Source organism: Lathyrus oleraceus, chromosome 6 (assembly GCF_024323335.1).
Source record: "Lathyrus oleraceus cultivar Zhongwan6 chromosome 6, CAAS_Psat_ZW6_1.0, whole genome shotgun sequence".
Lineage (NCBI taxonomy): Eukaryota > Viridiplantae > Streptophyta > Magnoliopsida > Fabales > Fabaceae > Lathyrus > Lathyrus oleraceus.
Genome location: NC_066584.1, coordinates 57,686,758 through 57,702,335, shown reverse-complemented (window position 1 = coordinate 57,702,335; position 15,578 = coordinate 57,686,758).

The window sequence follows — 15,578 nt, the reverse complement described above, 5'->3', positions numbered from 1 at the left end:
TATCCCAAAATATGTGTTGAACATCTTGCTCAACAAGTTTCCTACAAAAACTAGTCAATTACTTAGAACAACAAAACTCAGTCTGAGCAGTATGATCAATGCCTAGGCTAGGATGTCATATAACATATCAATACATCTTGCTCAACAAGTTTCCTACAAGAATAAGTCAATTAAAGGAACAACAGGCATGCCACTTATAATCTTAATATTTATATTAAAATTTAAATACCTTTCATCACGGTCTAAAATAAAAACCATTGTAAAATGTATCTACATTTAATCACAATCATTTTTATCAACTCTGGTGAAAAGTATAACTTATATTTAAGTGAAAGTTTGTTATTTCAGGATAGAACAATCGTCTATCTCTTAACAAAATCCTAACACTCTCTCACGCCTTATCCTTACTCCATGGAGGGTTACATACCACTTCTTAACAAAGCACTAACATATCTTCTTCACTCTTATGGATCAAGGAAAGGTGTTATATAAAACTCATTTATTTCATCTCTTCTTCACATTTCATGTACGTAGAAGTTTCCTCCTTTTATATTATGAGTTGTGATATTTTATATCATTTTGTTAGGATATGTTAATTTTTTTTTAGATTATTTATGATTTTATTTTTGTTGATAAAAGTTCTATGTTGTTTAAGGTATGTTGTTGTTGATAAAAATTCTAGGTTGTTGATGATTTTGTTTTTGTTGAGCTATGTTATATGTTGTTTAAAGTATGTAGTTGTTGATGATTTTATTTTTGGCGAGATATGTTGTACATTGTTGTTGATTAAAATTCTATGTTGTTGATGATATTATTTTTGCTGAGCTATATTTTATTTTGTTGTTGATAAAAGTTCTATGTTGTTGATGATTTTATTTTTATTGATTGCATGTTGTTTAAGGTATGTTGTTGATAAATTTTGTAAATTGTTGATGATTTTGTTGATAAAAGTTGTATATTATTTAAGGTATGTTGTTGTTGATGAAAGTTCTATTTGTTGATGATTTTATTTTTGTTGAGCTATGTTGTATGTTGTTGTTGATAAAAGTTCTATGTTGTTAATGATTTTGTTTTTGTTTAGCTATGTTGTATGTTGTTTAAAGTATGTTGTTGTTGATAAAAGTTCTATGTTATTGATGATTTTATTTTTGTTGATAAAATTTGCATATTTTTTAAGTTTTGTTGTTATTGTTGATAAAAGTTGTATGTTGTTGATGACTTTATTTTTGTTGATAAAAATTATATGTTGTTTAAGGTATGTTGTTGTTGATAAAAGTTCTATTTGTTGATGATTTTATTTTTGTTGATAAAAGTTGTATGTTGTTTAAGGTATGTTATTGTTTATGATATTTATAATGTTATTACTTGGACATTGCAGTTATCATATTGTTCGTTAGACATGTCCTAGAAGATGAGTTTATCATATCGTATGTGGTTTTAGTGTTTTTCCAACCCTTTACCGAATATATAACCTTTTGAATTAAATTATAACATTATAATATGAGATATTAAGTTATATTTTAAAACAACTTACACTTAGCGTTATTTTACGAGCTTTCTGCAACCCATTATCTGTGTTTTGCTCGTTGAAGATTAGAACTTGTTTCAATGTTTCCAGTTCTTCAACTTCCTCTTCCTTCATCTTAATTTTGTTTGCAAAGTAAATAATATTTTACAGAATTAACTAGAGGTGAAGGAAATGGGAGTTGAATAACTAGAAGCATCGAAACAAGTTTTAATAGTTAAAGAGCAAAATGCAGATAATAGGTTGTAAAAAGAATGATGAGTGTAAGTTATTTTCTAATGTAACTTAATTTATCATATTATTGATTTCTAAATTAGATTAAAAGGTTATACATTTAGTGAGAAGTAGGTGAAATAAACATTCCATATAAGTTATAATAAACTCATGTAAGCATATCACCGCAGTTGGAATCAAGGACCATGGTGAAACATTGTATGCTAATCCTTTCACTATGGTTATATTGAAATATGCAAAAATTCAAGTGTTAGGTATCGAACCCCTGACCTCAACCTTTTACATCGGCTGTTTTATAAAACTGAAATGGTATGTTACACGCTACTGTGTTTTTACAACAACCAGTAGACCTTGATTGTAAGTAGCCCACTTACAATCATATACTACTTTACCATGAACTATCAACTATGGTTATATCTCTTTCTCAACCATAGTGAAATATGTTATCGGTAGTAGTGATTGTAGAAGTGAAGACCAATGGGCCGATTTGTTGACCAAATGAGTCACAATTGAAGTGTTCAAGAATTGAAGAAGAACATGGACATGGAAGACTTGAAGCACATGAATTAAGGTGGTGTGTTAAGAGAAAAACCTAGTTCACGTGTATGTAACTGGTTGGCATAAAAGTGTAACATTTACACCCCTTTAAACATGTAAACATAACTTACATTAGCAAAGTACAACCGGTTGACATAATATGTCAATCAAATACACATGTGTATTTTTAGTTAAAAAAATTGCTCAGTAGTGAAGTGTAACTGGTTGACATAATATGTCAACCGGTTACACCTGAGAGTTTTTAGTTTTTATTTTGTTTGATAATTGCACCTCATCATGTAATTGTGTAAATAACCTTGGGGTATCTTGTGAATAATATAATGCATATTTTCGCCCTAAATTATCACTCTCTTTCATTCTCTCTCCCCTCCCTCTCTATACTCAATTACTCACTAATTTTTACCAACCTTATGGATCCAAGTTCTAACACATAGTTCTCTAGTTGGATACCAAAATATTAGAGATAATAACACTACTAGTGTTACATGGACTAAACCTCCTATTAGGGTCTTAAAATGAACGTTGATGATTCTGACTCTTTTGCTAATGACTCGTCGACATGTAAAGGTATCCTTATAGATCATAATGGTGATTTTGTTTTTAAATAAATCTGCAAAATTAGTTCAAGTAGTTTGAGCTTTGCTGAAGCCAAGGCCCTTCAAATGAGTATTTATTTGAGACTTAATTTTGATGTGAAGAACATTTTATATATATATATATATATATATATATATATATATATATATATATATATATATATATATATATATATATATATATATATATATATATATATATATATATATATATATATATATATATATATATATATATATATATATATATATATATAAATAAAAGATAAGTGATATTCATACAAATTAAACTCTTTAGATTCTACTCTTTAATAATATTTTAGCTGCACTTCAAATTCAAAATTGTAATAACTATTTGATTAGTTTTTAGAGAGACAAATGATTATGCTTATTTACTTGCACAATATGAAAACAATGCTTATTTTATTATTTTTGTTGTTAATCAGCTTCTCCTTAATTTAAATTATGAATCCTTTTTATTTGAGAAATTTAGCTAAATTCACAACATGAAATAGGATTGCAAATAAGTCATAAAAAACAAAAACAAGTAATAGCAAAATATTTAAGAATAATTGCAATTTTAAACAAAGAAGTTCCATTGTTTTCAACATAAAAAGAAAAACCAGTGATTCTTACCTTATAGATTTCACTTCTAAAGTTTTGGTTTTAGGTTCCCTTCATAGGTAGAGAAAACTCAAATATGTTAGTTCATTTGTGTCTAAATTATAATAAATGGAGATAGTCATTCTAGGGTTAGAAAAAGATAGAAAAGAAAGAATGGAATCAACCACCAGTGAGAAAAGAAGTGAGAAAATATATTCCAATTTTCTCAAACCAGTTCTAGAAAAATAGTGATTTCGAATTCCTTAACCGTTGGATCAAGCTATATTTTAGACATAATGTTTGTGTGGTATAACGCTACACTTTTATCATTCAAGTCGTTGAAAAATATCTTATACAGATAGATATCATGTTTGTACTACAATGTGTTTTTTTGGGGGTCTTTTATCTTCTCATTATCAAAATATAACCTTTATAACTCTGTAATTTTGACTGATTGTTGGCACTATTGTGGACTATTTTGAGATTGCATTTCAACCTCATTTAATCAAAGTGGATATATTTCTTTGGTCAGGATGACCCATGATTTTACCCCTACTTTGTCCGGGGGTTCACATCAAATATTTGATATTATTTATTCGCTTTCAATTTTTAAATTTTCTACCATATACTTATTACCAGTCCTCAAAGATTATAGCAAGTTAGAAATTTTATATCTGATGCGAGTTCTTTGTTATTGCATTTTTATGTTAATTCTCATTAGAGTGACATCGTAACTATTGGTTAGGGGTTGTTTAGGCTTTCTTGAAAGACGAAGTCAACTATGAATATAGAGTCGGTGAGCACGATGAAGGATTTGTTATTTGTGAAGAAAATGCATATTTTTATTTTTGGTTTTTATAAAGTCAGATTCTAAGTATGATGAAGAATGCGAATTTGAACATGAAGTCAGGGACGTAGCTAGAAATATTGAATAGTGGAGGCAATATATGTAATAAGTATTAAATAATATAACAATTTTTAAAAAAATAAATTAAATATACATCATAATTATTTTATAAGACTTTTCATATTTAAATAATTAATTATTTTTCTTATTATAATGTAAATAAAAAAATTATTTTGTATAGATAATTAAAAAATCATGAGAATAAAAAAATTTATAATTAAAAAATTATTTAAAAATATAATCATTTTAATTATTGAATATGTGAGACATTGTCAATTAATTCCTTAATTATATTGAAACTACAAATACATCAATAATATTTCTTTTTGTGAGTAATTTATGGATTAAATTTATAAGTAAAAATACATTAGATGACTAAAATGATTTAAATAATTATTTATTATTTTTTAAAAATGGTCAAATCACTTTATTAGTTAAATAATATTTTAAAATTTCTCTTTAATATTTTATTAAAGTGTATTCTATTAATTTTAGTGGGGGCTCTAACCCACACAAGGAGCAACGTGGCTCCGTCCTTGCATGAAGTAATATGTGGTTTCATTTGAAAATACGTGAAAGATAATGTTTGTAATCACATTGTTAATGAGACAAATGCAAAAACTTTTTGGAATAATATAGAGTCCTCGTATGCTTCTAAATTTGGGAATACTAAATTATTCTTACTGTATAACTTCATAATTTTTAAATATAAGGATGTGAATTCTATTTCAGATCATTTGAGCGATTTTTAAAAATTCCTTGATCATATGACATGAATGAGTATTAAGTGTGATGAAGAGCTATTATGACTATTTTCATTTTTATCTTTGCTATAGTCTTAGGGTGCATTTTAGGTTTATATAATGATTTCAACTCCTAAACGTGTTATTTACTTAGAAATGACTAAGTGTGGTGTTCTTAATTAAGAGATGAGAAGGAAAACACAGGGTTCTTCATCTCAATCTCCAATACTTGCCACTGAAAAATAGGAGAGAATTAAAAAAAATGAATGGAAAGGTGGTAGCAATAATAGCAAGGGTAAGTCCAAGGGTTGATACAAGAATGTGGAGTGTCATTATTGTCCTAGAACATGGCACATACATAAGAATTTGTTTCTTTGGATAAAGGATAGAAAAGGCAAGAATATTAAGCTGAAAAATATAACTTGTGATGATCATCATGTTACTACTACTACTACTACTAGTGATGAATTTTCTATTCTTCATGACCATGATTCGGTTAATATTTTATCTAATGAGAGCATATGGATAATTGATAATGGTATTACACTACATGTTTTACCCAAGAATAATTTCTTCACTTCTTATACTTCAGATAACCTTATAGTATTAAATATGGATAATGACTGTGTAGCTAAGGTAAATGGTGTTAGTGATGTTTTCTTGAAAAACAACACGGGAGTGCAGTTATTGGTTAAAGGTGTTATGCTTGCTCCAAAATATTCACTTTAATTTTATATTTGTGTATATGCTTAGTGATAGTAGCTTTTTATAATCACTTTGATTATGGAAAGTGAACGCTTATCAAAGGTAACTTAGTTGTGGCTAAAGGGGGGAAATTTATAAACTATATTAGAAAAAAACCTTGGTTTCTAAAAAGCCTTCGTAGTTTGAAGTCCACTTCCCGCGTGAATCTTTATGTATGACCAATATTTTCTTGAGCATAATACCGCCTTCCTTGAATTCTCGAGGACGAACCTTCCTGTCGAATTCCTTCTTGATCCGTTTATGATACAAATAACCATGGCATAAAGTTATCATATGTTTCTTGTCAGTGAGGTTTAATTGGTCAAATTTGTTTTGAATCCATTCAACCTCTTCTAACTTGGTCTATATTAAGACTCACATTGATGGGATCTCTACTTCGATAGGAAGTATTGCTTCCATACCATACACCAAAGAGAATGAGGTTTTCCTTATTGAAGTGTGGACAGACGTCTGATACCCGTGAAGTGCAAAAGGTAGCCTTTTGTGTCAGTCCTTATAGGTTTTTACCATCCCATGCAGGATGTTTTGATGTTTTTATTCGTTGCTTCTACAATTCGATTCATCTTTGGCCGTAATGACAATGAGTTATGGTGCTCAATATTGAATCTCTTGGACAACTCTTTTCTCATCTTGTTGTTCAAGTTTGACCCTTTATTAGTGATAATTTTGCTAGGATTTCCATAGTGACAAATAATCTCTTTCTTGAAAAACTGGGCGACCACTTATCTTGTCATATTGGTATAGGAAACAACTTCTATCCATTTAGTGAAGTAGTCAATGGCAACAAAGATGAATAAGTTTCCATTAGAAGCTTTTGGCTCGATGAGACCGATCATGTTGATGCCCCATATTAAGAATGACCAAGGAGATGTTAAGACATTCAGAGGAGTTGGAGGCACATGCACCTTATCTGCATAGATTTGGTATTTGTGGCATGTTTTGGCATAGTGAAAATAATCGGTTTCCATAGTCAACCAATAATAGTCGTCCCTTAAGATCTTCTTTTCTATAACATGCCTATTGGCATGGGTCTTAAAGGATCCTTCATGGATTCTTTGATTAACATGTCTGCTTCGTGTCTATCCATGCATCTAAGCAGAACCATGTCATGGTTCCTTTTATACAACAGTTCACCACTCAGGAATAATATTGGTGCTAACCTTCTCAAGATTTTCTTTTCCATGATCGAGGCATTTCTCGGGTACTCTTGCTTCTAGAGATAACATTTGATGTCATGAAACCATGGTTTACCATCGGTTTCCTCTTCAACTGACTAACATTATGTCGGCCCATCTCTATGATTCGTTCTTATAATCAGAGCTTCATTATGGAAATTCACTTGGTACATTGATGACAATGTAGCCAAGGCGTCTGCACTTAATTTTCCTCCCTAGGAATGTGATAAAAAGTAATGTCTTCAAAGTATTTAATTAGTTCTATGACCTGAACACAATATAGAATTAGCTTAGCATGACGGGTTTCCATTCTCCTTTCACTTGGTAAATAACCTGTGTTGAGTCTCAATACGCCTCTAGGATTTTGATCCTTAGGTCAATAACAACTTCAATGCCCATGATGCATGCTTCTTATTCTGCCACATTGTTAGTGCATTCAAAATATAACCTTGTCATGAATGGTGTATAGCCATTTCTTGGAGGTATTAAGACAACTCCAATTCCATTCTCCGGGGAATTTGAGGCGCCATCTAATGCAAGCTTCCATCGAGTTCATGGTTCGAGTCATTCATCATCACCTATGACCTTATCGTCATTCAGGACCATGATTCCTTCATCAGGGAATTCAAACCGCATGGGTTGATAATCTTCCACTAGTTGGTGTGCGAGGTACTCTAACAATACATTGCCTTTTATAGTTTTCCGAGTGACATAATGAATATCATATTCGAACAATAGCATATGCCAATGAGTGATCCTCATAATTTGGACAAGATTATCAAAAATGTACTTGATCGGATCCATTTTAGATATCAACCAAGTAGTATGAGTTAACATGTATTGCCTCAGGCATCTAACAGTCCATGCCAATAAACAATAGGTTTTCTTGATCATTGAGTATCTTGTTTCATAGTCAGTGAACTTTTTACTCAGATAATATATAACATGCTCCTTTTTGCCGGTTCTGTCATGTCGCCTCAGCATACATCCCATCGATCCATCAAGTATTGTTAAGTGCATTATGAGTGGTTTGCTTGGGACAAGTGGAATCAGGATAAGAGGCTCCTGAAAATAGCACCTGGTATTCTCAGATGCCCCTTGGAAATCTTCATTCCACTCAATTTCTTGGTCTTTTAGAAGAAATTTTAAGATTGGCTCACAAGTAGTCGTCATATGAGAAATAAACCTGGAGATGTAATTCAATATTCCTAGGAATCCTCTTACCTCCTTTTTAATTCGTGGAGTGGACATATCTTGTATTGCTCTGACTTTTTTAGGTTCCACTTTAATTCCTTGTAAGCTAACAATGAATCCAAGTATTTTTTTTGGATCAAACACGAAATGTGCACTTGGCAGGGTTTAACCGCAACTTGAATTTTCTTAAGCGCTCAAACATTTTTTGTAAGTGGTCCATATGACCCACTTTACTCTGAGATTTTGGCAATCATGTCATCAACAAACACTTCAATCTCCTTGTGCATCAAGTCATGGAAAAGAGTGACCATCACTCTCCGATGGGTTTTCTCGATGTTCTTTAGAACGAAAGGTTTTACCTTGTAGAAAAACATCCCCCATGGGGTGATGAACATGGTATTTTCTATATCTTCTAGAGCAATCTTGATCTGGTTATAACTGGAGAAAACATCCATTAAGGATAATATTAAGAATTTGGCAGTATTATTTACCGATACATCAATATGTGGTAAAGGGAAATCGTCCTTTGGACTGGCTTTGTTCAAATCCTTGTAGTCAAGACACATTTCATTTTTTCATGCTTCTTCAGAACGTGTATGATATTGGCAACCCATTAAGGATATTTAGCCACTACTAGGAATCTTTCATCAAACTTCCTTTTGACTTATTCTTGAATCTTGATAGACATGTCAGGCCTAGTTCTTCTCAGCTTTTGTTTCACTAACGGGCATTCTAGCCGAAGTGGTAATCTATGCTCAACAATGTCTGTGTTTAGTCCATGCATATATTGATATGACCATGCAAACACATCTACATATTCATGCAGAAGCTTGACAAACCTCTCTCAGACGCTTGTTTCTAATGATGTTTCGATCTTGACTTCCTTTTTCTCTTGCTCAATGCCCATATTGATCACCTGTAACGACCCTTGATGCGGCTGAATTCGTGCTCGAGCAACCTTGATAGTTCTTCAGGAAAATCATAATCATCCTCACACTCTTTTCCAGCTTGATTAATGGTGAGCTCAAAGTTATGAGGGATTATAGCCTTATTGGATTCAACAGGTTCATTTATTACTCTGCATGATTTTATTATGATTTTTTTTTAGAAAAAAGAAGACAAAAATAAAAAATTCAAAAAGAAAAGTGTTTGTTTTTAGAAAAGGTTGTCATTTTATTTAAAAGACACAAATAAATAAAAAGGAAGATTGAATAACAAAACTTCCTTCTTAATGATGCAAATGATTCAAAAACAAAATTGGCCCTACATATGATCCTTAAGCCTTGGGCAAAGCAAAATGATTTGAAAAAAAATTAAATTACTTTGAACTAGGAAAGATCTCATGTATACCAATGCCTTTCTGGTTGTCCAAAGTGGTGTTGGGAGCACAACGATACACTAAGCTTGATGTTTTTGCTTTCATTGTGCCATCTTCTATAGCAACTATCTGATTATCGTGGATGAAACTAGCATTGTAAAACACTTCTTGGAAGCTTTAGATGTAAGTATTTGTAGAAACCTGGGCTTCTTTCTCCAAGGGAGGCACATACCCTAATCTATAACAACCCTTCTTCTCAGAGATATTAACTAGCTAACCACAACCTTCAGGGTTACCTCTCTCCAAGGTCATCTTTGCACTCTTCAAAGACGCTAATGATGATCTTGCGCTTGACACATGGTCATTTTCCTCCACGATTACAACATTGGCGATCTCAAGGGCCTAGTGTCATACCCCAATTTTGTTCAGGCATTTTAAAACTTTTAGGCATCTGAATTTACTTCATTTTGCATCACCTCTATATTATAACATGTCTTTCATCATGCATAATACCTAAAATATCGACCAAAATAAATTTTTGGATATACAGATAGTCCGGTTGAATCACTTTTCAAATGTACATAAAATTAGCGGGAATTTTTTTTCGAGATCGAGCTTGTATGCGTCAGTTTTATTAATCTACGATTCGTGTAGCTTAACCTGACATGTTGGTTTTATTTATTCGACTCCTTTTTTTATCGTAGTTTAATCAGTTTGATCCATTTCCACCGATCATTTTTACTTCAAAATTTGAGCAAAGCATGTATGTTTTTCAGAAGTTTATTTCGCGGTGATCATTTTAGTGCATTCATTTTAATTTTTCGAGCATTTTCGTGCTCAATTTTTATTCATTTCGAGTTCTTTTATTTTTATTTTCTTTTGCCAATTTTTTCAGGAATAATAATTAAAATTTACTATATAATCACTTTGATTTTATGTTATTTTTCGATTTTATTGGTGTCAATTAGTTTAAACTTTTATAAATCAAAATTTACTTAGATCACCACCTCTCTCATTTCTTAAGATAAAAAGTAGTAGAAATTTAAAAAAATGACTCACTTCACACAAGCAAGGGGTGCTCAAATAAAGGGGAACAAAGAAAAAGTGCCAGCCAGAAAATCTACATGTGGCTCCTTTCTATTGGCCAATTCTCCCTCATTTTGAAAATAAAAAGAGAATAATTTAAGGGGAGTTTTCAACAAAAAAGAGGGGATCCTCTTTTTATCATAACACATGATCTCTTTCATTTGAACACACCTCACTTTTCTCTCCAAACAGAAACATTTTTTTCACACTTATCCATCCACTAGGTGACAACTAGCAGCACATATTCATCTCTCTTTAATCCACCTACACGTTCAAAACCAATTTCCCCTCCCTAAAAACGGCATCTTCATGACAATAATATACACCACTATTAGCTGGGGTTTTCACGTGATGACTTGGATGAGGAGTCAATGAATTAAATATGAGTTGGCTGCTGCAAAGGAGCCACTTCGACAGAAGAAAAAAAAGCAAGAATAAGAAAGGAAGAAGAGGTTTTTATGGGAATAGAAGAGGGCTTCGACAGATAAGTCTGTTTCAACAAAGTTTACCCTCAAGATCCTATCGACACCCAAGATTGGCTTGAAGGAGCTAGTCGAAACAACTGTATACGCTGTGTGATCCAGGGACTTAGTGAAAATTCATGCAAGAGGAAAATCTACTTCGCTTGACTAGAGGCAATTAAGGAATAAAGTGAGGCAACATAACTTTCTTTAATCCCTATCCAAGACAAGAGACGCGTGGAAGCACATCTGAAGACGGTTTCGCATGCAGGCAGAACGTGGCAAGTGGGTAACAAAGACCCGTTAAGAAGTGGTTATTTAGTTTTACTATAAATAAGGATTGTAACTTAGGAAAATCTGTATGTTGAAACTACTACAGAACTCACTTACTCAAAGTATCCGTGTCAAAGAAAGAAAAGAGTGAATTTGAGAGCAAATGTACGTTCATACACCATTTTATTTATCAAAGTCTTTTACTCATATATGTTTTACTTACTTTTTCCAATACTTAGTCAAAACATAACAAACGTTCTACGTCTTGTTTTTTATTTGTTCTAAGAGTTATTTTTAAAACAAAACTTTTGAGTGTTTATGCAAACACTACACACGATAATCATAAGTTTTGCACGTATGTTCCGCGATCAAACTAGTTGATCCTGCGAGTAACCCTGTTTTGGGAGGACTATCGGTTGTTTTCCAAATTCACATGTAAACAAATTGGCACGCCTAGTGGGACGTTGTGCAAAACTTTGTTTGAAATTTCTATTTTACAAAAATATTTCCCCAATTTTGAATTTTTTTCAAAAGTATTTCGAAAGTGCAAGAGATTTAGAAGTGGTGCGACAACTAGAAACCATGAGAGAATATCTAGAAGACGTACTAGGATGGCTGGTTCTAGAAGCGCTAGTACAAGCATTAACTCAAGTGAAGATAATGTCGGTCCTAAAAACATGGGCTCAATGCCTACAACTACGACCAATCCCAGTGCCTCCATGGTGAGTTTGATGGCTATGTTGCCGAGTGCGCAATAAGTAGTTGTGATTCCTCCATAACAACTGCTAATATTCCCATAACTCCAAGGCCCAGTGTGGCCAGTGAGCACATGCCTTATATGCCTATTTTTCCTATACCACCCTTGTCATACCCTAATTTTTAACCCTAAGATCCCACATAGCATTTTGCATCCTGGCATACAAACAAGGTCACATCTTGGTCCTCTCCCTCTCATCTTTGGGTTTGCATTTTGTAGGGATCATCAAGCACCTCTTTGTTGGTGTTTTAACTTTGTATTTTTATATGCATTGATCATGTAACCATTAATCAAAATAGAAAGAATATTTCTTAAGTTTATTGTGCAAGGTAGGGCTTGTCATTAAGAGTATCAAGCATGACTCCTCAGCTAGGGTTTTGTTGATTCCTCAAGTCAAAGTGTGCTCAACCATTAATTCTCAAGGGGATTATCTCTTAAGACATGATCTCTAAGGTTCTAAAGCACCTTTCAATCTCATTTTGATCAAGAATATCTCAAAGTGCCTTGAAATGCAAGAAAAGTTCAAGTGCACAAGCTTATTCCAAAAGTTTTGACCAAAAAAAGTCAACATTTAAAGTCAAAGTTCAAAAGATCACAACTCCTTCAATTCTCAACATTTGTTAATGATTCTTTTTGTATATGACGCTTCTCAATATCCTCTACAACTTTTCTTTACATCACAAGAGCCAATTATGCTTGGAGGATCATCAAACATTTGGAGACATTATAGGTCATTTGCAGACTTAGTGAAATTTGACCTATTTTCAAGTGACTTTTTCTCAATTTTCAAGGATTATAACTTCTTCAACATTCAATATTTGAGGCTGATTCATTTTTCACAATATCATTTGTGGTGCACTCTATAAGCTTGCTTCAAGGATCAAAGTCAAATTATGCTTGGAAGGCCATGGAATTCTTTGAAACATTACAAATCATTTTTAGCCATTTAGGACTTAGAACTTTCTAAGTTACATGACCAGATTTTCGTGACAACTTCAACATGTCATAACTTTGTGCTCAAGCATCCAAATGCAACCTTTCTTGGTACATTATGATCTTTGATATGATGTCAACATATTGCAATAAGAATGAGATCAAAAAGCCTCATGAGCAAGATTCCCTATTGAGCTGAACATGGTGACTTGGAACTGAAAAAATCACCATGATCCAAGCTCTGAGACCTTCTGAAGCGTTCTAACCAGATCGAGCTTCATCAACTTCTGATCATCATTTGGACAAGGTATTTCTGAGCATCATTTGAACTCAAACAAGTTACTACAATATAAACTTTCACTCTCTAATGCTTTCCCCTAACTTATCTGGTGTTGATTGACATTGTTCATCATTTTATTTTATTTTTTGTGCATTGCTTGTTTATGAAACTTCTCTAAAATTCTCCATGCTCAATTTAGATAAATGAATTTGGAGCATGAGGTTGAATTCGTGATGAGGAGGCGATCACATTGGTGGTGGTCTCATGTTTTGAATTTACCCAATGATGAAACTCCAGTGAGGGATCATCACGAAAGATGATCGGAGTTTATCTCAGGTCATATGAGTTTGCTTATGTAACACCCCAATTAAACTAAGCTAATTATTTGATTTAAATTAATATTTTATTTATTAATTTAATTGAATAATTGGATATTTGGATTATTTTTATTTTATTATTATTTTGGAATAATAATTATTGGGATAATTATTTATTGGAATAATATATAAGTTGGAATTTAGAAAAATCCCATTTTTGGTAAAAAGGTGAATTTCACGTGAAACGGGAAAAGAGGCAGAAAGGGCAAAAAGCTAGAGAACGAAGGTTGAAGGAAGGAGAAGCTTGGAGCTCGGAAGCTGCCGGATTAACTCAGGTAAGGGGGGTTTATCATCAATTAACGGGTATTATGGGATGATATGTACTGGGTAGTAATAGACCATTGTTTTACCTCTGATTTGGATGATATATGTTGAATTTGTGAACTGTTGAGATGAACGAAAATTGGATTATAATTGAAGAATTCGTAGGGATTAGGCGTGGAAATTGTTAGACGTTGTGGAATTGGATAGGATCTGTGTTGTGTTAGACGATAGGAAGGAATTATGTGTGAAAATTGGACTGTGGAAGGTTAGATCGGATAGAACTCGTAGCAGAAAAGCCATTGCAGATCATGTGAGCTCTGATCTCTGGTCATACGCGTATGGCACTAGGCAATACGCGTATGAGATGTTGGTACGCGTATGGAGGGAAGCCTTACGCGTATGGGAGAGAAAGATGACATTTTGAACGTGAATTGGTCTCTGGTGGTACGCGTAATGGGATATCGTTACGCGTAGCATACGCGTATGAGACAGGTGATACGCGTATGAGACAGGTGATACGCGTATGAGTTTGGTCAGGTGTGGGCAATACGCGTATGGCATGGGCAATACGCGTATGGAATGGCTTGGAAGTGGGAGTTTTGGCGCTGGTACGCGCCATACGCGTGTGATACGCGTATCCCTGGATGTGGTACGCGTATGGTGTATGTCATACGCGTATGAGTGAAAGAGATGAGGTCTTGAACGTGTTTTTGGTCTCTGGTGGTACGCGTATGGGAATGTGATACGCGTAGCATACGCGTATGGGCATGGGCGTTACGCGTATGGACTTTGGTCAGGTGTGGGCAATACGCGTATGGCATGGGCAATACGCGTATGGGCAGAATGGTGAATTTTCGGTGATGTTACTGTGCAGTTTTTGACTGTTTAGGCTGAGTGATGTGACTTAGCCGATGTATGACATAGTAGGGATCATTTCCCGCTGTTTTGAGTAGTGTAGGTATTAGTTGAGAGTGCTAATACTGTGTTTGATTTTGTGGCATGATATGATATGCTGTTGTTGATGATATGTGATGGTATACATGATAATGTGAAATGTATGCATTTGTGAATAGACTGTTGTGTGGCTTAGAGTGTGAGCATGTGTCTATTCTTGAATTGTTGTTGATGTTGCATTTGCTAGGTGATTAGCTTGCACATTGTGGCCCATTTGGGGTGGTAGCTAATTCCCATAGTGAGGAATTAGTGAGTTAGTCATCATTGGACTGTTGTTGATTGTTTGCATGCTAGGTGATTAGCGTGCATTTCATGGCCCATTTGGGGTGGTAGCTAATTCCCATGGTGAGGAATTAGTGAGTGAGTCACTATGTCTCAAATGAGTGGGACTAGTGAGCTTGGTAGCCGTGCCTGGGTTTGGACGGTGAGGTTGAACTATATGTTCACAAATAGTCGGTACCGCATGCATGGAGTCTCATTGCATAATATATGTATGGCGTGTAATATGAATGGATGTATTCCAATATTACACGTGTGTTTGTGTTGGTATTGTTGTGTGGTCATTAAGTATGGTT